This window comes from Mus caroli, unplaced genomic scaffold, assembly GCF_978045245.1.
Source record: "Mus caroli unplaced genomic scaffold, Mus_caroli_1 scaffold_5, whole genome shotgun sequence".
In the NCBI taxonomy this organism is placed as follows: Eukaryota; Metazoa; Chordata; class Mammalia; order Rodentia; family Muridae; genus Mus; species Mus caroli.
Genome location: NW_028227260.1, coordinates 112,249,937 through 112,274,798, shown reverse-complemented (window position 1 = coordinate 112,274,798; position 24,862 = coordinate 112,249,937). Strand labels below are relative to the sequence as shown.

The 24,862-nt window shown below is 39.4% G+C and overlaps 1 protein-coding gene across 3 annotated transcripts in view; it reads left to right on the top strand.

The window, feature by feature from the left end:
* The window catches only part of Fhl1 (four and a half LIM domains 1), a 60,474-nt gene that overhangs the window by 18,917 nt on the left and 16,695 nt on the right, over positions 1 to 24,862 (top strand). For all 3 annotated transcript variants that reach the window (XM_021152964.3, XM_029473370.2, XM_085838170.1), the window contains exon 2: positions 3,233 to 3,289. The gene's annotated coding sequence lies outside the window, so the exon portion shown is untranslated. The remainder of the gene's footprint in view (positions 1 to 3,232; positions 3,290 to 24,862) is intronic.

The window sequence follows — 24,862 nt, the reverse complement described above, 5'->3', positions numbered from 1 at the left end:
ATTTCAACAGACATCATCTCTGCATTTTATTTTTTTTTTCATGTAATTCACTAAATTAGCAACTTGGGGATCCTTGAAGCTTGACTGAAAGTAATGATAGAGTCATCAGTGTCTATGACCACAATACTTTTGTTAAACCCCATTGTCTTAAACATCATTAAAATGATGTGTCAGGCTCATTAATGGCATTTCTAATTTGAGTTACTAATTTGTCAGAATAGGATAAGATTAGCATGATTTATTTGAAAGCATATACCCTAAATATATTCCAGTTTGCTTTAGATTACTTTGGTATTATGACATTTACCCAGTGTTTGGCTGTCCTCCTGGGTTTTTTAAAAAAAATTTTTTTTGCACAATATTGTTGGCACGATATTATACATTATGTCTGATCAAAGCCACAGTTATATTTTACATATGGAAAATGGCACACAGGCAATACAACCCAAAATGATGTTAAGTGGAACACACTAGTACAGAAAAAAAAAGTGAAATGAAGACACAGATGCAGTTCAAGTCCCACCGTAAATTTTCTCCTGGTCACTGTTGAGGAAACTCTGAATTATGGAAGGGAAAATAGCTCCTTTGGGCTCAGTTGGATCCCAGTGTGTGAGTTTTGACTCCTCAGCTTGAACCTTTCTCTCTTCTGCCCTCTGGAGGGTGTCAGAGAACATTATATACGATGCAAGGACTTGTGAAATGAGTAGCCAGTATCCTGGTCTGCTAATAGAAGTCTTCAGCATCTTCGAACTGGTAGCCTCTTCCTACCCAGCAAGAAGTGTATAGGTGGTGAGCAGGAAGAGAAGGTGTTTGTAAAGCCAAGATCTTAGGAGGGAAGGTACCTGACTTTTCAAGTAGAGAACCAAATTCCTTCTGAGTAGAACCCAGTATAAATTGCATCTATCTCCAGGAATAATCAGTTCTAGAAGGGGAAGATGTAATAGTATTTGGAAGCTAGAGTGTGAGGAGATGAAGTTTGGAATTAAAATTGGTTGAGTCTGATGAATATATTTGGTATCAAGTATCTGCGGGAATGTTTATAGTTATCCACATCGATAGCATTTTAACTGCCTGTCTGCTGTAAGAAATGGTTGTGTAGCTAATATTCTGCGAGTAACAGCTATGTGCGCCCTGTGCGTTTGATTCTTTGCCTTTGTGGGTTGGTTACTATTAGGAAGTTCAGGAGGGAGAGGTTGGGCAGCTAATGTAAGGTGGAGCCAGTGTTTCGCCCCACCCTGTGTGAGTCTGGCAGCCTGTGTGTAAACCAGCTGTAACATGCTGTGTTCTTTCACAGCTGCATGAAAGGGTGTGGCACCTTCTGTGAGCAGTAAGTTACATATGAGCAGCTGTGAGTGAGACTTTTGTATCTGTATGCCATGCATCCTACCTAGAAATAGGAACGAAGGGCTTTGTGTTGGCCACCACGAGCCATTTAAAGTCCTCTAGCACGAACAAAATGTGACATGAAATCAATAACAATGATGTTGTAGTATTAGATAATATTTCCTCCTGTGTTGGTGGGAAGGGGAGCATAAGATAGTCCTTTGAGAATGCTTCTAAACAATTCTTTTTCCCGCTGACACAGCTTAATGTGGCCAAAACCAAAAAAGTCCTCTTTTTGAGTTATTTATATTTTTAATTTCTGAAATACTTTGATCTCTTACTTTTTATATATATACATATTTTCTTTATTTTTTTTTACATCCCAACCTCAGCTACCCCTCTCTCCTCTTCTCCCATTCCCTCTCCCCACCTCCCCTCTGCCCTCCTTATCCATTCTTCCTCCATCTCTCTTCAGAAAATGGCAGGCCTCCCATGGATATCAAGCAGACATGGTATATGAAGTTGCAATAGGACTCCGCACTTTCTTTCCTATTAATGCTGGACAAGGCAACCGAGTAGGAGGAAAGGATACCCGAAGGATGCAGAAGAGGCAGAGCTAGCCCCTGCTCCCACTGTTATAAATCCCACAAGAACACCAAGCTACACAACCATAACATCATTGCAGAGGACCTAGGACAGACCCATGCAGGCTCCCTGATTATTTCAGTCTCTGTGAGCCCCATATGAGCCCAGGTTGAAGAACCCTGTCCTTTTTAGTCAACAGTTTGCCCATTTGGACTTCAGAATAGTTGTCCTTATCTCAGAAAGTCATCGTTAAGGTTTCCTAAACAGATGAATTTGTTAGTGTGTAAAATGAACTACAGCAGCTCCTGTCTAGCACACACATAAACTTCAATCTGTAGTCACTGCCTGTTTGATAACCAGCCTGGAAGCGGTTGTGGGGATACAGGAGGGATTCCGAGCCTGGTTGTAAGCTTGGTTTATGTTTGTCCTATTCCCATTGAAACTCCCTGACAGCCTGTTCCGGGTGTGGGAACAAAACAGTTGGCAGCCGATTGTGGTGACACATACCTGTGATGCCAACAGTGGGGGAGGTGGAGGTAGGGATCCTCAGTTTGAAGCTGGCATGGATCACATGGTGAGATCCTTTCTCAAGTAAACGAAACCCAAACAGGGACCTCCTTGGGGAGCTGTCATTTTACCAGGTTCCCTTTACAAGTGATAAAAGGTAGAAAATGGGGATGTGTATGGGCTCATGGGGCAGTTGCCTGTGTGTTCGGAGGACACTGTTGTGCATTTGTGTCATGGATAGCAGCAGCCAGGAGACACCTGTTTCCTAGTACCACAGCTCCATCCATGCAGGGAAGAGCCTGCAAACTAGCCTGCATCCTAATCCTGTTGTGGGTGGGAGATAACCTCATCTCCATGGCAACAGCTATTACTCTGGTGACTTGTGGTCTACACTCTGGATGGATCAGAGCCCTCCTGTGGCAGAATATTCTAAAGATGCTAAAAGAGAAAGGGAGAAAGGTCCAACTAATAAATCTATTCTAAATGACTGAATCATTTGTTTTGATTACCAGAGTGATTGCCAAATGTTAATTTAAAACTGAAATAGGCCATGAGCTCACTTCCCTAACAATGCTGAGAGTTTGAGCTAATACAGCTTGATAATGAGGGAGCCAGGTCCACTGCCAGGGCTAATGTTATATGATAAACAGACATTTGGAGAAGTATGCAGAACATCTTGGCTGGTCTCCGTTAGCTCTTCGGGTTGTAAATACAAAGGAGAATGTGTTGCTATGAGTCTTTTCAAAGGAAAATAATTTTTTTAATTGATGACTTTAATTCTAAAAAGGTAATTTTGCTATTTTTTTTTTCAATTTAGGCAACTGGTAGCTGTTCTTAGCTGTGCCCAGTCCTTCTGGAACACATCCTGTGTGAGGTGAGAGTTATTCATTGCTATGGATTCTTATGCTGATCTCTGATTTTCCAATTTTGAGCATTGTACAATGTGTTTTATTTCTTTGAGAAGTTGAAGAAGATTTATCTTAATGGGCCTGACCAATATCACTGCTTACCCTGACTGTTAGCTCTCTGGGGAGTGCCTTTTTTTTTCTAGCAAAAAGCTCATTTGCTTTGAACTTGGTAGCATAAAAGTAAAAAGTGGCAGGTGCTGTCGTGGGGAGCAGAGAAGCTGCATGGGATGACCACTGCTCTGAGTAGAAGGGGACTCCTCGTGGTGACTGGACATCAAGTCCGAAGACACTTCCTGTCCTGGGTGAAAGATGTCAGGCCACTGTCAAACCTGGTGGTAGGAACACCAGAGTGTTTCTTCTGGGTCACAGTAGCCTGAGCCAATGTGTTTTGTTTTGTTTTTTTAAATTTGCCTTCAAGTTTAGAAGAAGCCATGCTATATTGGTGCATGTAGCCACACTGCCTGGACATTCATTGGCTAGACATCCTCTGTTTCCTTCAACTGGGGGGCTGCTTTATGCCCTGTGATAATCCAGGCTTCCTTATTTCTCCTCAAGAGACAGGACATCCATCTGTAAAAATAACTAGAGACATCTAAGAGAGGTCTACTTTAGGTACCATGTAGAAATGGCTGCTTCCTTTTGTCCCCCAGTCTCTATTTATTCAAGGGACATGATACTTGGGAGCACTGTACTTGTCAAGGTTGCCAGTTTCATACATAAGGAGGTGCCATTGCTGTGGGCACCTTCTCTACTTAGGTAAAGCTGCTCAATTCTTTTGAATCAACCATTACAGAAACACACAGGGTTACACTGCTACATCTTATGTTTTTCCTTTAATCCACAGAGCCCCATTGTGTACCAAGGCAGGAGTGTTATGACAAAAGTCAGGTACTGTGGATCTGACGTAGGGAAGCCCTAGATCATTTTCTCTTCACCAGATAAGGAGGCTGAACATTGCTCTGTAAAAAGTTACCCACTTACGCTCTGATTCTTGAGCCTACAACTTTTGCTTCCTCTGTAATAAGCGGGTATGAACAAGTAGGTGATACTGTTGGAGCAACAGCTGTGCCTAGGACCAAAAGCCCCCAAAAGAGAAGAAATGGAAGTTCTGTATTTCACACCCTATTTTTAAAGTTATTTAGGGTCGAATTAAACCATTCAGGAAAATGGAGTTTGCAATTTCCTCAGGAGGATGGTAGAAATTTTAAAATGATGTGTCCCTTTTAAACTTTATACAGCATTTATCTTCCACAAAGTTTATAATTGTAGGAATCTATATTATTCTATTTGGCTTGCCTTCAGTTTATAAAATTATTTGGAACACAGTTGAGCACAAAATAAAAAACAAAAGACTTATTTTATGTGTCTTATTTTGTCTGCATATGTGTCTGTACAGTCCCTGAGGAAACCAGGAGGGGGCACTAGATTCCCTGTAACTGGATTTATAATCTCTTGTGAGCTGCCACGTGGGTGCTGATCAAACCTGGCTCCTTTAGAAAAGCAGCTAGCACCCTTAACCACTAAGCCATCTTTCCAGCCCTCACAACATAATTGTTAGCAGGCACATGAGCTGGGTAAAATAGGACTACTCTGATTTGTACTGAAGAAATGATAATATTGTTAATGGATTGAATACATTTTTATATTTAGGAAATATTTGTGTAACTGCCATATGGTTATTTTCATTATTGATTTGGCAGTTTTTTTAAATATTCACCAAATAAAATTCTGAAAGATAGTAGTCATAATGATTTGATGTGTGCCATGGATATTAATGTGATCTCTCTTGGAATCCAAGTAGTCAGCATACGAATCCGCACAGATGGATTACGCAGACTTAAAAGAGTTTAGAACTCTTGAATCTAGAGCCATGGTCTCAAACTGGTAAGCTGGATCTGGCACACAGAGGTGTTCTTTTAAAATGCTAGTAAGTTGCCAGCCTTGAAAAATCGAGAGATTTCACACTCTTAAACATCCACATTTCCCATGTCTTGAAATACAGAAGATTTGGCACCACAAACCCTGTGTTCCCATTCGGCTCTAATAGGCTGCAGCCAACTTGCTGCTGTTCTTTTGCAGAGAGCACAGGCTGAGAGAGCCTTGCCACAGCCTCCAACATTCCCTGCGGTCTTCTTGACACAAAGGGTGGGAGCCTGTTGCCATTGCTAGAACACTGTGCTCACGTAGGCACTTGGCTTTTCAGTGTCAATTGAAGATAAGATTGGGTGTGAAGTTCAGATTACCCTGTCTGGTAGATCAGTTGGTTTATTTTTCTGGGCTGAGCCATATTCATTTTAAGGGCGTGCTTAAGATTCATCTTAAGTTGGCAGGTGAACCCTAATAGGGGAGGGATACTTACTGATGGTACCTAATTAAGAAGAGGAATATCTGAGCAGTATCTTCTTACAAAGGCTTGCTTGGGGTCCGTCTTTCTCAGATACACCTCACTTCCTTTCACTACCCTGTAACAGGGTAGCTTAAAAACGCAACTAGTTTTAATACAGCATACCACATGTGGAGGAGAAAGAAAAGTTGGTGAGATAAAGAAAGCTTGCTTGAGATTTTATTCTGTTATATTTTCTAGTAAAATATTATTTATGTTAGAGCCCAAGAATTATGAATTATGGACAAGAACTTTACATTTAATTATCAGAGTACACATTTATGCTGCTCTTAGGATCCATTGAACATAAGACTGCAGAAAATTGGCTAATTATCAAATCCCTAAGTGAGCAATAATCTTGTAAGTTGTAATAAGGTGAAAGAGTCAGAAAAGAAGAAGATAGTCTTCTTTTCTCTAACTCTACCGTGAAAAAGGTAATTATAACCAAAAGGAAACCGTGCCTAGAAAATTTGCCACACGGATAAAAGGTAATTTTGGCATTGTATACTGAAATCATTCAAGTTGTTGAGTTTTGATGGTTGCTTAGTAATGCGAAAGAATATAGCTAGCAAAAACTTACCATAGTGTAGGCTGCAAAATTATATATGTATATGTATAGTGGTTATAACCATGCAATGTGATATGGATGTATGTACAAGAACCAGAGGGCACATGGATGAATGTAAGTACCACTTTATTTGAGATTTCATGATGCTTATTCATTTTAACAAGCTCTAAGGCTGAGAATCTGTTGCTTTTAACTACTTTACACATCATGAAATATTCCTGTTTATCACAAGGTAAGTAAATAACCATGAACTATAATACCATCTGGTCTTGGTCAGTACTTAAATGTGGCATCCCAATGGTATAAGTCTTTCTTGTGTATTTTGTACCCACTCAGATTCTTGTTTGTCATTCTTCTCCTGTGTTCTTGGTGACCCCCATGACAAAGGACATGTATTTTGTTTTGGGGCTTCTTGTTGGTGTGGGCTGATGCTTCCTTCATGTGTAAAGGTCCAGTGTACCCTGGGGAAGGGTCTTAATTATGTTCTCACAGGAGGGCAGTATCAGCCCATCATCTCTAGGCCTTTGCAGAAGCCTACAAAAATTACTTTCAGGGTAATGGTCTTTTCTCAGTGCCCCTTCCCTTCATCTCTCTTTCAGATGTACTTGTGTCTCTTCTAATTAGGTCAGGTACTTCATGTCTGTTTTTCTTTCTTGACATGGTTTCCCTCTGGCTTTGGCAGCACATATTTTCCCCATATGTCATTGCCTCTAGAGCTTCATGCTGCAGTCATTTTTCAAGGGGAATGGAGAGCACATTGCTGGAGGGGGTGGGTGGGTAAGTCTTGCCTCCCTTGCTTGCCCTTTACTTGAATGAGCAACTCATATTTCTTTTGGGTCTAGTTCTGTTTGGTTTTGGAGTCTTCACAGTCCGTTATGTTTGGACTAAAAGATACTTAAGTAAAAATAATGGTAAGTCACAGATATGTCTGGCAGAGGTGCAGCACATTTGTTAAGGTTACTGGTTTATTTATCTCCCCTATCTCTATGGCAACTCAATCTGAGTCTGGGATTTAATGGACTTAACTTTGACCTTCTGTAACATCTCTTAACTTTTCCCAGCCTTTTACTGAAAAGGAATTCATTTTCACTTGAGGAAAGAAATACACGACACTTACAGAAAGAGTCCTATTTGGGCTCTCAAAGGTGGTCTCTGTAAAGGCTTTGGTTTTTTTTCAGCTTAAAATTGTATTGAAAAAAAGAGTTTCATGTGAATAAGTATCCACTGTGTGTGTGTGTGTGTGTGTGTACCATGAGTTTTTTTTTTTGGTGCCCTCAAAAACCAATCATATCCCCCCCAACCCAGAACTAGAGTTACAGACTTCAGATTGCTATGTGGATGCTGGAAACTGAACTCAGGTCCTCAAAATCAGCCAGTGCTTTTAACTGCGGTGTCATGTCCTACGCTTCCCAGAACCTTTGATTTTTATAGTCCTCAGTCTTCAGAGTATACATCACACTTAACAACACACATATGTATAACAACACACATACATATGCGGCATTACTGGTGTCAAAAGAACAGTGTTGCTTTTGGTGAGCTAAAGTACTGTTTTGTCATTGTGAGGCTTTGTGAACATATAAGAGAGTTTATTGTAAGGATATTAAATCAAAAAGAACATTGATTACACATTTTAATATTTATTATTTATTTTATAAATGATCTCTTATCCATCATAGGATTAGAAATTTACATGCCCACAAATGATCAGACTATGTCTCAGAGTTTAAATTGTTAAACAGCACCATAGTAGTGTGTAAGAAAGATTTAGTTTGACCAGTATTTCCATAGAAGTCAGCTTTGGATACCGACATTCAAATCCAGCATTTCATCTGTACCTGACTCATGTGCATAAAGACAGAGTATCTGTCTGAGGAAGTTAGAGCCAAGCCATGTTGGACCTAAGTTGGTTTAAATGTTCACATAGCACTTTTTCAGTCTCTTCTGTATGGTTGCAAGACATTTACAGAGACATTCCAGTTTCAGGAAATGCAGTATTTTTTTCCAAATCCTCTTTACATTATTACTACATCAGTTCAGTATAGGACATTCAAGATTTTTTTTCTCGTGACCCTGTTTTAACCTGCTTCCTACCAATGTAGACCATAACCTTGTCAGTACATCTCAATAGCTGTAAGCAAAGTTTCTGTCTTATTGATTACCTATGTTGGCAGACTATCTCTGATGTAGGTTAGATATTTCAAGGCATACATCATGGAAATGCAATAATTTATCCATGAAGTCATAGTGTATTACTGTAAATCTAGTGTATAGTGTATTAGTCTACTTACGAAAAGTGTATTTGTAAGTCGTGTCGCCTTCTTTAAGAACAAACTCATGGTTGAATTTCCATTAATATTAATAAGACTTGTAACAAAAGATGTGGCAAGTGAGGTCACCTGTGTCCTTCTGACCTTACTCTGCAAGCATCAAGTACAACTGAAGTCCAATATGAATTGGTAAAATCAAAATCCTTTTGTGAGATATCATGAAGTCTCCATAGACATGGAGGTTGTTTTATGATCTTGTCTCTCATCACCTTTTCTATTAATAGGTCCAAGACTTGAGAAGCAGTAACAGATGCTCACTTGTGAGTGATCCACACTTGTGCGGTGAATGCTGTGTACTCTTTAGTTTCTAGAATGGAAACCTTGACTCACATATCTAAGAAAATGTATTAGGTCAAGTTCATAAGTACATCATATAAATTTTGTTCTGACCACCATGAGAAGAATGACTGAGGTCACAACTTTTAGGCAGATCACAGATTAAGGCTAGAAGCCCCCAGCAACACTAAGAATGCTGCCGTCATCATTATCGTTATTAGCCTATCTACTTTTGTCACATGTTGAAAGCCCAATGTGGTGCACTGATAATTGTTCCAAGTGCTCTGCTTAAGACAGAACTAAGAATGAAGCCAATTTAAAGAGAAATGGATGAATTCTATAGAATGGCTTTGAAGAGTGGCCACATTCTCTTGTCCTGTCAGCCAGATAATCTTCACACCCCATAGACCATTCATCTCTCACTGCTGATGGCAAAGTATTGGATTGGTGGTTTCTTACTAGACTGTTCTTAACCTGAAATGAAAAGCTAAGGTACATACGAGTTTGGTGTTAATTTGTGTACTTCATTGAATTTGTGAGCATCTTTTAAACCATGAGAGTTGCATGTGTGATATAATGATTTCTATACATTAAGATTCTGAAAAATAATTCACTGAAGGTATCCTATGTGTTTCTTTCCGAGAACCGGTAGCAATTTGACTTTGACATTGACATTTACATAGACAATTGTTAGTATATGCTGAATAGGGGATTCATAACCAATTTTGGCTTTACAGGTTTTTTTTTGTGTGTAAGTGTGATGGCTATTCTTAGTTGTGGTATTTTGCCTGTGTGTATGTCTTTGTACCTGTGTCTACAGAGGCCAGAAGAGGGCATTAGATTCCCTGAGACTGGAGTTACAGTCAGGTGTGAGGGGCCATGTAGATGCTGGGAATTGAACCCAGGTCTTGTGCAAAAACAGTCAGTGCTCTTAACTGCTGAGCCATCTCTCCATCTTACCCAACAATAGCATCCTTTGCTTCTACAGACTAAGTGGAGATGACATTTATTTTGGTGGTGGCTAAAAAGAGATGGTAACTTGAATGTGAAATACGCTCAATTTTCAGAGACTGGGGATTTTATTTCTACCAATAAGTATACAGACACATATACCGTTCTCTTTGCCCACCACATTTCATGATCACATTATTTGTACTATTAAGTCTTGGAAGACTGGCCTAAGGAAATGCAGCTAGGGGTTCTTTTCATATGAATAATACCAGACAATTGGGATGGAGGAGAGTAACACAAAATGTTAGCCTTAGGTCCTACCATACCATTAGATAGCAAGGCAAGAAGTCACAAGTAGGTAGTTGTTTAGTAATGTGGCTTCACTTTTTACTATGAAGTCTAAGCTCCATATATTTAATAAGTACTAAGAGTACAAAAAAAAGTAATTTCAGCCTGATGGCTTTTGCATTATAGTCCATAGAACTCTGGAATTTTCCAAAGTGTTTCAGAAGTTGTACCAATATTTTACTTACATTTAAATTTTTTATTATACTATTTTTAAAGTCTTAAGCCAGCAAACACATGTAACTGTTTTATAGTACATTTCAGCATTCTGCAGGAACTCTTACTGATTGACTTTAAAGTAAGTAAAGGTTATTAATGTCAACTTAAAATAAAATTTGACTAGAACTTATCAGTCATCCATCAATGTCAGTGTAGCATTTCTGTTGGGAGACTAAAGACAAAAGGTCTTCAGTAAGGCCATTACACTAAAGCCATTGGTGTTAAGGTATTGGCCTGTAAGAGCTGATGTTACATTTGGGTTTCCAGTTACAGTGAGCACTTACCCATCTGTTATATTTAGGTGTTTCTAGTGCCTCCAGGCATCTGGGAATGGATGAGTATACACTTTAAATTGGAAACAGCCATAAAGGGGGATATACAGTTAAGAAGTTGGAGGCTGATGGGTCATCCCTCAGAAGGGGCTATGAAGGGATTAGGAAACTTTATTAAAAGTCTGAAAATGCATGTTTGTAACATCGATGTTCAGTAGGAGAGTTTTAAGGATTCTCTGATTGTGGCAGTAAAACCTTCAAATGAGTTTGGCAGAGTCCTTTCCTTTGGAGGTAGTGGTACTTGCTCTGCCTCTTTCCATTCCAGATGGTATTGCTCTCTCTGCCCATAGTCTTAAATACCTTTGGAGACTACTGTCTGCTTGTGTAGACTTGTGATCAAGTTTTCACATTTTTCCATAACCATATTTTCCTTCCCCATTGTTTTTTTTTTTTTAAGACAGGTCTCATAGCCCAGTCTTGCTTTCATCTTACTATTCACTTAAGGGTTAAAGATGACCTTGAACTTCTGGTTTTCCTGCCTTTACCTGCCTAGTGCTGGGTTCACAGATGTGGGCCAACACTCAAGTTTTATGCCCTGCTAGGGTTTGAATCCAGGATCATTTGAATGGGAGGCAAGTACTCTACCAACTGCGTCCTGAGAGAAATATACCCCTAAACCTCCACCGACATTTGATTATGAACATTTTCAAAATTGAATTTTTTCCAGTGACCTGTATGCTTCTCCTCTGTAGTCTACCTGTAACAACATATTGTTCTACTGGTTTATATCCTATATCTATGCAGGCCAGTGTATTTTCTAACCTGGAAATGTATTTCAGTGAAAAGCTAGCAGATTTCTTCAGCAGTTAACTTCATGTATTTTATATGCTCAAAGTCTAGCTTTTTGAACACTGCACAATTCTTGGCATAGCATGTCACGAAGGATGTAAAATAAATTTTTCAACTGCACTTTCAAAAGCAATAGTATTTCTGGAATTCTGGCATAGAGTTGAGGGAAAAAACTCACTGGCTCGTTTTAAAACTTATACCCTTTCTATGACCAAAACTCTGCTGACTTCTCATCAAATCAGGATATACTTACAAATTTTATTTTCACCAGTTAGAAGCCAAATAACTTCTTACAGAGTTAGGATCGCCCTTAAAAGAATTGATGTTGTCTAACGTTGGTCTTTCCCATCTTCTCTGTTACATTTGGAAAGCAGGAGAACAGCTAGCTGAAGTCTAAATTGGTCTGTGCTGGATTCAATCCCAAGCCCTGATCTTAAAGTCAAAGTGTTAAGTGCAAATTATTAGAACAACACTCGATCCACCAAGTAGAGCATGTGGGGCTGGGCACGAAAGGTTCCAGGGTGTGACTTTTTGTCCCAGCTTATGCAGAAAACTCTCCCTCTGGTCTTCTAAAGCTGCTTCAGTCCTTTCATTCTGCCCCCCCACCAAGATTGGGTCCCAACACTTCCTTGGCCATGGGGCTGACTGGACATGTTTCCTTTTGGAAGCACTCACCAGCACTCTTGAGGTAGCCACCAGAAAGGCCCTTAGAAGCAGTTTTGCCCACTCCTGCAGGGACTAATCCTCTGCGGTCCACTTTGGTTTTCAGCTGCTGTTGCTTGGCTTGGGAAATGGACTTCTGTTGTGTCAGGAGAGAATGACTCTGAAAGACTTATATATAAAGACCTATATAATAAACTTGACCAACTGCTTCACACAGACACATGACCCTTTAACTGCCTATAAAAACTCATTGGCATGGTGGGATAATGTGCACTTTGGTCTTGAGAGAGCCTATTAGGTTGCAAAGTTTTTGATTCATCTACCATTGACTTACCCTTTGATCTCAACATGTGATTGACTTGTCTGGTGATGGCTTCATAACCACCCATAATAAAACTGATTTATTATATATACTATAAGAGTTGAGTTTTAAGCTATATCTCGTTTCTGTTATAGGTCAGATGTATGAAAGATTTCATTAGCATTTAGGTATGCTCATTAAGCTTTCAGATCAGATTTATTTTACCAATAAAAGTCAGGAATATTTCATATTCTGTAGTTCATATATACAGTACCACCAATTCAGTGATATTTCCATAAATGAGGTGAGATTAATGATATTAACTATGATATTAACTACAAGGCATATGTTTAAAATATTGAAAACTCAATTATTCTATGAGATTTTGGCTAGTAGGGAGGTGGAATGGTCTCTGGATTTATGCGTGGAACAGGTGACAGTACTTGAGCTTCTATTCTTAGTTTGCCCTCATCCCCTTCACTTAAGGCAAGGTACTTAGTCTAAGGTTTTGGCTTGTCCATGTGTAGCATCTGTAATGCTGGTCCACTAAAAGGGGACCTGGTTTACATTTACTAGCGTTTGAGGATAGAAGGTGGCACAGAAGTTCAGATTGCGGGGTAGTGAGTATCTGTGTGCCTAATGGCAATCTTGACAAATTACTAATGACTACATTTAGAAAGTTACAGCTCTGGAGGGAATTGATATTTGATATTGTTGTTCTGTGTGTTCTAAGTTACCATCATAACAGTAGGAAAATAAACCCCATCCTGGCTGTGTTACAGAGGGATTAATCACTTCTTCAAGTCGTTGCTAAAGCTCTAGCCCTTTAAACAAGAGAACAGAAGTCTCCCTTCTTTTATTGACTCTTCCACCAAATAAAAGCCTTACAACTAACTTTAGTTATACTTCTTCACGTGTTGAAGTCTGTTCAAGTTTTTTTCATTGTAAAGAATGAAGGATGAACCATGTCAATTAAAGTGGCTAAAAATACCCTATGCAAGTATGTAGAGAGAGTGAGTGCTTTTGATTTGTACATCAAAGCAAAGAACCAAATTATGTGAGCTTGCCTTTTATACATTTGTTCCAGCTACTAGTGTCTTTACAAAGACTCAGATGTTATCTAAGTACAAGAGGATTGAAATAGTTCAACTCCGTGTGAAATTGAAAAACCTATATTACTATTTTCTAAATCCAATGTATTTAAAATTTTGTGCCAAGGTGAGACAGAGATTCTTGGTCTTTTCATAGTGGTCCGCCTCAAAGTTTTATGAGATATGACATGAGAGTCGTGTGAAAAATGGGGATATCTACATAGAACAAAGCCTGATTTATTTATGTATCATTATTAGATATATGCTATTTTGACCGCATAACATTCACTAAAATTCTATAGGAAAGGCAGGACAGCTATTGATATCTCCATTTCATTGATGAAGAACACATTAATTTTCTGGTAAACAGCTCAGTAGTCCAACCATCATATTTGTTGAGAAATGGATCCCAAGTGTGGTGTCCCTCCTCTAGGTACAACACACTAAAGCCAGAAAATAGATACCCATTGCTTTTAATCTCGTTATATTAAAAACTTAAAATGAATTTAAGTTCAGTATTGTTATCTCAGTGATTGTAGTAACATTTTAACTGAGGTTTTTGTTTGTTCTTTGAGACAGAGTCTTAGGAGATTGTCTAAGCTTGCCTGTTACTTGCTGTATAGATTAAGCTATCCTGGAAATTGTGGTAATACTCCCTCCTCTGGCTTGCAAGCATTAGAATTATAGGTGTGTACCATCAATACTTGTTTAAATGATATTTGAATTCGTTCAAATATTGAAAATGAAATATCCTGTTTTATATTCCCAAATTCATGTCTTTCTGTATAGTTCCTGATCTAATATGGTAATTTATATAAGTTTAAGTATGTATTTGTGACATTAAATGGAGGTAGTTTGAAGGGAAATAAGAGTAATGAGATTTTGTATCCTAATATACTCCTGTTTGCTGCTACACTTCACATTATCATCTAGCCAAAATAGTCAGGCTGAGTCCCTAGGAGTCACCCATCACCTCTGGCTCATACAGTGTTTCCATCTCTTCTTCCTCATAGATCCCTGAACCTTAAGGGTAAGGTGTTTGGTTTTTTAAAAAATTCCATTTGGTTACACTGATTTATAAACATCAATCCTTCTCTTGCAACCCACAGCTTTTTTTTTTTTTTTTTTTTTTTTTTTTAATGCTCAATGTGAAATTGGAGTAATGGGGCTGGTGATATTTAATTTGTGTAGCTGCAGAAGTGGCTTAATCAGTGGCAAATAGTCAAGGACCTTTCATTACTTCTTTTGGTTACTTCTATGACCTTTAAAAAGCAAGTACCTGTTTCAGAAACGACTGACCTGTGAGGCTTTGGGCAGCGAGGAAGGTCCTCTTGGCTGTGAAGTAGTAACAACTATAGACTGAACTGAAAATTTTCTGATGTAGGTATAATTGAAAATTCTATGACAGGCTTACATAATTAATAGGGCTGTGGTTCTGTTTCCCCAGCATGCAGTTTTAAGGTCAGACCTGTGACTCAGAGCTGTGCACTTTCTTGGTGGTATGCATCAGTGGTACGTCTCCAGTCTCATCATCCAGAAGGGCTTTGCCCAGCTCAAGTTGCTCCCCTCATAATCCCTAGTTGGGTGGCTACCTTTCCTTTTTTAAATAGATAAAGAAGACAACATGAACACTTGATCATCAAATACTTTAATGTTTTTCAGCATAAAGACTTAGTGAACATAATGAACTCCCTTGAAGGGGAAGTAGGTCCTATATTGCCACTAATACCTCTTGGTGTGGTTCTGTACGAGAGCATGTGATATGCTCATGGTAAGTATAAGCTTTTTGCTAAGTTGGATGTTTTAAAGTTATTTAAAATAAAAGGCAAGGTCCTTTGATTTGCTGTAAAAAAAATGCACACTTGGAATTAAAATCTACTTCCTCTCTGGACAGCTTATTAGCTAAAGGTTATCTAGCACGGTTGGCATGAGATTCTAGATGGCATCTTCTCTTTGTGCACAGAAATAACCTGCCATCTCACGAGGCTTTGGGTGCTACCCGATCCTTTTGAGAGCTTACATCCATTTGCTTTTCTCTCTTCTTTTCTCTGTAATCAAAATTCCCATCCCTTTAGTGCGACTGAGTCTTCTTGACTTGCTATCTTTTTCTTCTTTTAAGAACATGTTTTTATAGCATTGTTTATCACGAGAAAACACTAGAAATGAATATCTGGAAACAGTGGAGTTGCCTACTCAGTTGTGCTATATCTATGTGGTTGTGTAGTATATACATGTTAAAAGATGGAAGCTCATTTTGTATTGGCATGGACACTTATCTAAATATAAATGGAAATTGCAACAAAATAAACAGAGAAAGCAAGGTAAAGAACTGAATATATAATAAAATACCCTTAGAGTTAAAAACATTAATTAAGATATATAATTTCTCTCTCTTGCCTTCACTCCTCCCCATGTTGACACCCCAAACCCCCTCTCAAACTCATGGTCTCTTTCTGATTAATTTGTGTTGTTATGAAGGAGTGAAAAGGATAAAGAATACTTAGCTACCTGCTTCCTAGATCTCCAGTGTCTATGGAAACTTCAGAAGACAGTGGAGGCTGAGATAGGAGGAGCTCAAAGTTAAGGCCTGCCTGGGATACATGATGTGAACTACATCTCAAACATACCAGTGGGCATGAATTCACAGGGGAACTGGATCGCTGGTGACAGGCAATAGGAGGATAGCTTTTCACTATATATTCTTGTATTTTTTGTTATTTTTGAGACAGGCTCTTACTATGTATGGCTGTCCTGGAACTCACTCTGTAGACCAGGCTGACCTCAAAAAGAGATCTACCTGTCTCTGCCTCCTAAGTGCTAGGATTAAAGGTGTATACCACCATGCCTTTTTCTCCTTTTAACAAATAATATGTTTAAGGACTGGTGAAATGGCTTAACAGGTAAAGGGGCTTGCTGCCAAGCCTGGCCACCTGAGTTCAATTCCTAGAACTGCTATAGAGAGAAGCAACTCCCTCAAGTTGTCTTTTGAGCTCTGAATATGTACGCACAGCCCACTAAATAAATAAATGTAAGAAAATGTAAAAGCACATATTTAGGGCTGGTGAGATGGCTCAGTGGGTAAGAGCACCCGACTGTTCTTCCGAAGGTCCAGAGTTCAAATCCCAGCAACCACATGGTGGCTCACAACCATCCGTAATGAGATCTGGCGCCCTCTTCTGGAGTGTCTGAAGACAGCTACAGTGTACCTACATATAATAAATAAATAAATAAATCTTTAAAAAAAAGCACATATTTAAAAATCCTCACACAAAAACATGCTCATAGTAGCATTACTTACTGTATTCAAAAAATAGAGATGTTCCCAATGTGTCAGCTAATCCATGGATGAACAATATATTGTACATCTATACACTGGAATATCATTTTGCTATGGTATAAAGTATTAACTGATGTTATAACATCATCCTTAAAAATACTATGCTAATGAAATAAAAATTGTGAAAGAGATCAGCCACGGAATACCAATTGTCTTAGTTGCTGTGATGAAACACCATGAACAAAAACAACTTGGGGAGGAAATGGTCTATTTGGCTTATACTTCTATAGGCAATGCTCATTATAGAAGGAAGTCAGGACAGGAGCTCAAACAGGGCAGGAACCTAGATGCAGGAGATGATGCAGAAGCCATGGAGAAGTGCTGCTTACTGACCTACTCATTATGGCTTAATTAGTCTGCTTTCTTATAGAACCCAGGATAACCAGGCTGGGGTGACCCACATGGGCTGGGCTCTCTCTTATCAATCACTAATTAAGAAAATACCCTAGAGTCAGATCTTATGGATGCATTTTCTTAATTTGAGTTCCCTCCCCTCAGATGACTCTAGCTTGTGTCATGTTGATATAAATTTCTAGTTAGCCAGGACACTACATATTGTATGATCCCATTTCTATAACATGCCCTGAAGGGGCAACTCTATATGGAGACAGAAAGTACATTGTGAGGAGTGGATAGGGAGAAAGAAGAGTGATTGCTAGGAAGACCAGGCTTCTTTGGGAGTGGTAACCATGTTCTGGACTTAGGTAGTATGGATGGTTATATAACTATACGCATATGTTAGACACATTGAAGTATGTGTATTAAACATGTGGGTTATTCCTGTCGTGTATTTTGTTTCAGTAGATAAAGACCAACTTGGTGAAGTCTGGAACTTGGAAGCTTTTGTATTTTTTTTCTTTTTTTTTGTCTTTCTTTCTTTCTTTCTTTCTTTCTTTCTTTCTTTCTTTCTTTCTTTCTTTCTTTCTTTCTTTCTTTCTTTCTTTCTTGACACAAGGTTTCTCTGTGTAGCCCTGGCTGTCCTGGAACTCACTTCGTAGACCAGGCTGGCCTCGAACTCAGAAATCCGCCTGCCTCTGCTTCCCAAGTGCTGGGATTAAAGACATATGCCACCACTGCCTGGCAGGAACTTGGAAGCTTTAACAGTCATTGTGAACATGTAAAACCATGAACAGCTTTCTTGAGTTTTCTATGTAAGAAATCTTATCATTCTGAAATATTTTTTCTGGTAACACCAGGAGACTTGGTGTCTTTTGGCTACGTTTACTACCATTTTACCAACGATCTTTTCATTTGGTAGAGGAATACTGTTAAGCCAAATGAATCCCTGATTGCTAGAAGCATTGATAACCCCAGGATCTGCCACTAGAGAGGTGAAGGGAGTTTGCAGAGGAGTATGGGAAGACATGAGAGCAGTCTCTCCTCCAAACTGACCCGGCAGCCATCTGCTCCTCCTGTCTTATTACATCCCAGGAGCTGTACATTGCTCCTGTCTCTTTTCATGTGTTCTCTTGGGGTGAGTTGAGTCACAGGGTTTAAGGAAAGGAGGAGATTGGCTTTAGGTTGATCTCTGTTGATCTTGGTTGATCTCTGTATGCTTGACAATATAGCTTTTCTTCCCATAGTCACCTTCTTTCCTAGGTACTGGCTCATTGTGGATTGCTGTCTCTAGAGAGCCAGTTGCTACCATTCCATCTGTCTTGGCCAGAGGTTGGTTAGAAAATTCTTCTTCTTGCCTTTTAGCCTAGAGTTCATCTCGGTTTAGACATGTGAGGATGACTTTGGTGTGTATTTGATTATGTGTAGGGCAAACACTGCCTATTTCTAACAAGTGAGACTTTAGATGTTTGCCATACTTTCCCAAGCTGTAATCCAACACTGGCAACTCTATTTCACTTGAATTTCTGAGTCTGTCCTATACATGACATAATTAAACAGCTCTTTGCTATACATTCCCCTGACATTCATTGAAAAAATGGCTTATAGAATGCAGTTGTAGTCTGCATCCCGGAGCTGGATATTAGATATGAGTAGCCTCTTTTTATTGGTGATGCTAAGAGATCAATTTGAGTGCTGAGATGCATGTGAAGCAAAGTTAATCTGCCTTACTTATTCATACTCAGAAGTCGTGTTGAAAAGTCTGTAAACTGGTCAAGAAAGGCCTTCTCATCTACTTTTTTGTAGGAAGTATATAAGAAAGACCCGTGGTCACCCCAAGACAAGGCAAGTACCCTCCATCTACCTTGAGAATTCAGAGAGCTTTGTTGTTACTTGGTCTCTCTTGTTTGTTCAGAAACCATTCTTACTCATGTTTGGCTATGCAGTCCTCGCCTTTGGGTTTTCTGGTGCCAGCCTACATTCCTCTGAGTCCTGAGGACTTTGAACTTTGCTCCAAACTCTGCAGTTATTCTCAGGCCCATGGTCTTTAAAACCAGGCTCTTGGCCAAGATCCCAAGCTCTTATCTCCTTTCCACATACCTCCTGTGAACTGGTGAACTTAATAAATTCTACTTGCAGGAAGCTGGGGTTTGGGACAACTACATTTTTTGCAGTGTTGTTATATAAACAGTATAGAGTGATTGCTGTGTGTCAGTCATTGTCCTGAGTTACAAATATGCTTTATTATTCATAAGAATAGTATCACACAGGTCCCATTATTATTTCCATTTTATAGATGAGCAAGTTAAATCACAGAGAAGTTAAATGAAATTTTCTTATGTCATATAATCAGAAAGTGTTAAATGTAGACTTTCCATCTAGACATGATGACTCCAGAGTCCATTCCACCAGCCAATACATTATTTTTACCTAAACTTTATAAAATAGATATACCCATATTAAATTTGGAGAAAAATCACAATTACTTTTCTTTAAGATGATGATGTTAATTGTTGAACCAATCTTATGTAAAAGTAAGCCTTAAATTTCTTTTATGGGAAGGCTTTGAAAAGTTCTTTTCAATTCAAAATGCTACTTGAAAGTCCTTGAATGAAGTAGAATAATGAGCTGCTACTCTGTCTCATTTTTCATACCTCAAGTAATCTGGCTTTATGTACAAGAGGTGCATACTTCCACTATTTGTTCTTTTTTATTTTTCCACTGCTTGAAAATAAATATGAATGGAGCTGGTGAGGTGATTCCTGAGTTCCGAGCACTTGCTATTCTTGCAGAAGACTTGCTTCTCATTCCTAGCACCCCTATATGGTTCTCAACTGTCTGTAACGCTAGTTCTAGGGCTTTGGAGAGATGTTCTGACCTCCACAAGTGCCAGCCATGTACATGGTAGACACACATACATGCAAGAAAAGCATGTGTGTATGTGTGTGTGTGTGTGTGTACATACATACATACATACACACACACACTAAAGCTTTAGAGAACAAGGTGGGATGAAGTTAAGGTTAATATGACAGTCTTTCCAAGAATATGTCTTTTACTAGCTTCTGACACACTAGACCTAGTTAAGATCCTTTTTCATTTATGCTAACAGACTGTTGCCGGGGCCTTGCCCGTGTGTAAGCCTGTGCTCTCCTACTGTGTGCTATCTGCAGCCCTACTACACTCCTTTCTGGGAGGCCCGTTTGCCCATCCTTGTGTTCTCATCATTGTGTTTAGTGTGCTTGCTGACTGCCATAGAGAACATATTGCTCAACCCTAGGAGATCTGCAACTATTCACTCTCTTTCTGAAGTGTCAGCTGTTCTGGTGGATCCCCTGTTCCTGTTCCACCCTTCAACCTAGTATTTCTTACAGCTTGATGTCAACTGCCACTTTGAAGTTAGCCAGAGTTTATAGTCTTGTTGACGAGACTCTTAGTGTCACATGAGAGCATCCCCTATGTTTTATTTCCAGCTCACATAATTGTCTCCAATCTCAGGGTTAGTGAACCAAGTTAGTCTCTGTTGATAATTATGAAAGACGAGGAACCACAATCATCATTTATCCTAACCCTCATTGCCAGGCTTTGTGCTAGAATGAGTAAAGGCCCCTTGTTGGAACCAGTTCGACTGTATATGAGGAACAGTGTCTTGAACTGGAAATAATTTTCAACTTGACTATAAAATACTTTATGCAAATGAAACACACTAGGCCCATGATGTATTCTGGTCCTTCCAGAATCTCTGTTCTCAACATATATAGATTGGCTGTCAGGAAAGACAGGTTACTCATTGGGGCCCTATTCTGTTGGTAGACCACACACTAAGATCACCAGGTCAGTTTTCACAAAATAGTGCCTGGCCTGGCACAGCAGAATAGCTATTTCCACAGAAAGTTGTTCTTGTTTGCCCTCAACATGAGTCACTGTGGGTTGCCACTCTCTTGGATGTGCCTGTAAGTACTATTGGGTGGAGTCTAGATTGAGACATTTGTGGGGCAAACAGAGACAGATAGAAGCCAAGTGAGCTTTATCCCTCTGATTTTTTTCAGTTTGCCACAAATCCAGATTGACTCCACTACCAAGATAGTTCCCTCCAGCATCTAACACAGTAGAGACTTCCTGAGTGGCAGCCAGGCACTTTTTGGGCTTTTTCTTTCTGTCGTTCTCACACTCCATCACATTTTCCGATTCTCTTTTGAGCAAACCCCACTTAACCACTCATGAGTTTCTTCAACCACCAAACTTCAGTTCAAGAGCTATGCTCTGGTTACAGTTTGAGAAGAGGAATGTAAAATAGTGTAAAATAGTCACCATAGTCCTTTGGTAAAAAAAGAAGACAGCTTATAAGTCTCTAGTCTGAATATACACACAAAGAAGGAGGGCTTGTGAAGAACTATGGACTCTTTCTAATCAAGGCAGTCAATCAGAGTTGTCAGCACTAAGGATAAAGATATGAGGGGAAGGATTGTAGCTCAATAATAGAGTGCTTGCCCAGCATGTTCAAGGCCCTGGATTCCAGCTCCACTACCAAAGAAAGACTAAAGGCATGGGTACTTTATTTGGCTTGTTCTTCTTCCCTTTTAGGATAGCTGGGTAAATGATAGAATAGGATCACGGAATGCTTAGCCCTCTAACATCTCTCCGGGGCTTGAAAGGCCTATAACAGGTGGACTTGGTGAGTGCCAGGACTGGGGATGATTGAAAGGGTGTTTTGAATCATGGCACATGGCAACAGAGAAATAAAACAGATCACAAGTGGCTGGTCGAAATAGACTAGGAGAGAATTTTAACACCTAAAATATGACAAAGATTTATCGCTACCAGTAGCATCTCCGATTCATAAGACATTTATTTTCCCTTAATCTGAGAGTCTATATTTACATTATATATTTTCTTCTAAAAGTTTTCTTATTTCCTTGTTCCAATTTTCTCTTTCTCAGTGTTACATTAATGGTGACTTCTGGTCAGAGTCTAGTCTCATGGAAAATATCTATTGGATATGGTCGTTATAGTATCTGTATCTTGGTGTGGGTCTTTAAAAACGTGGGACAGAATAGACTTTAGGGACGAGAGACTTTAAGATTGTTGTTAATCGTGGAATGACATTTTTAAAAATCAAAGGAGAGAGACCATGGCATATGCTTTCTTCATAATCCCTGTGTGAGTATTATAAAAGAAACTCTGGGCCATGGTAAATTATCTTCAATACACTTATGTGGCATTTTCAGTTTGCCTTGCTATTATGGTCTTCTCTTTGTGTATGTTACGCCATTTATAGGGAGTCTTCCCCTTTCCATAGCCATCATGTCTTTTCTCTGAGATTCAGAGACCTTGTGGGCAAGCAGAACTCTGTGCTTTCATTTGGCTCTTGTGTTATAAAATGGCACTTGTGTGGTCCCAGAGTGTTCCTTCATTTTGCTCTTTCATGGGTATGCTGGGAATTGTGACATTTAAGAAGTGACATTGCAAAATTGGACATGTCAGTTGGCAATAGGGCTCTTCCAGCCTTAAACATTGCCAAGAACTCGAGATGGCTGAAGTTGCTCTGGACTTATTTCTGGCAAGAGTACACAGGGCAAAAAATACTCTGGACAGGTCAACATTGAATCACATCATATCATAGGACATGACGAGATGCTTTAGTCTTGTGTTTAGACTCACTCAGGAGAAGTGGTGGTGCAGGAACTTGTATCCTGACCAAATTATACTGAGAGAAACTTACAGTCTATTAATTTATTAGTAGTAGTCAAGAATAAAATAACATATAAATGTTCAAGATGAAACCACCAAGACTCCAGTCTTGGTTTGAAATAAGGCTCTCGAGTTTGGCCATGACTAGTGGCATTTAATTGTTTGAGTAAGTTTTCAGTAACTTGGAAAATGTCGAGTCAAAAGAAAATGGAGTAAGATGGAAGGCTGACTACAAGTCACACCATGAAGAAGGAGCTCCTGAGATATACATGGGCCAAATGGCTCACTGAATTTGTCCTTTGACTCTGAAGTGTGATCCTCCCAGTGGCAGTGGAGAGATAAGAGTCTAGGATTAGATTGCGGCAGGAGAATTCTCACAAATGGGATTCCAGTGTGATCTTACACTCAGTCTTTCTTGACTTGAAAAGCTAGATGCAATTAAAGTGTGTTTGCTGTTGTGGTCTCCGAGAAGTGTTAGTGTGGAGGACTGGATGAAGTGCTCCTCTTCCGTATTTTCCTGCTCACCCAGAATCTCAACTGCAGGGACCTTGTTGACCGTACCCCCTCCTCTGCAACCAGTAAGCTCCATCTTTCCTGTTCCATAATATCTCTTCTACCTAGTCTTTCCTTTCTGTCCCCATTGCCAGTACCTCATGCTCATTTAGTCCTGTAATGTCTGGTCAAACGCAGTACTCTTCACGGCCTTTAGGCTCTTCCTCTGATATCTCCCCTTATCTCTGCCTATATCATACACTCAGGTCACTCTCTTCCTGTGGGTCATTTGAAAAGTAAGGCTGTGTGCTCTGGCTTCCCTGCCTGTAGTCTTGGTTACATTACCTCCTTACCACTCTACTTACAGCCTTCTCCTAACCAGACTTGCTCCTGCTTCTTGAGTGGACCTCGTATTCCTCTCAGAACATGACCCACATGCTACCTTTTTTCTTGAATGGCCTCTTCCCCTTCTTTGTCCAGTACATTCTTCACTATTGAGGACGAAGTCATGGCCTAGATACTGTGATCTCTATCAAGTGTTTTCTGGTCCTATCTTGACCAGTTTCTGCCAGTGATAAATAGTGCTAACATTATCTATCTTTCCTGTAATATCATGCTCTGTCTTCCATGGAAATAATTTGTATATTTATCCAGGTAACACTTCACAGTAAGGATTATACTTTATTTTTCCTGTCTAGAAAATCAGTTTGGAGCATGTAATAGTAGGGTATTTGTTTAACAAGTGGTTTTCATATAAGAGAGGTGAATGGATAGGGTCGTGTAATCATGGATAGATCCCAATGAGAAGCTAGAATCTCTCCATGAATTGTTAGAAGACACAGATGAGTAGAAAAACTGATGTAAATGGCCTCGCAAGGATCACATGCTAGAGGAGACTGAAGAGATTTGATGCCTAGCACTCAATAAAAAGTCATCCTGATCTGGCTAGCAAAGGATAGGTGCCAAAGAGAATTGTTCACTGACTGCCAGCCAACCTCCCCAACAGTGTAAATAGTAGAACTTGGTAAACAGTACAGTGGTTATCGAAGAGATTGTTATATATCATACTGTTGATGTATAACAACATTAATTCAGATGCCAGTGAAGTTAATGACTGCTTGGGTGTCTGCTAAGTAGCCATTAAGCTGTCTAAACCATTAACCCTTGTTACTGAGAAAACACTTTTTCCTCATGGAAAGGGGGATTTTTAAAGTTTAAGTTTTATTTCTCTTTTATCCTCAATTTTAATTAGTTCTTTGAGAATTACATAGACTATATCTTGATCATATTCACCTTTATCTCTAAAATCTTCCGAGATACAACTCCCTTGACCCTGTGTTGTCTAGTTTTTTTTTTTTTAAAACCCATCAAGTAGAGTTTGTGTGGCCCATCTACTCTTAGTTGTATCCACTGAAGCATGGTCAACCTTCCAGGG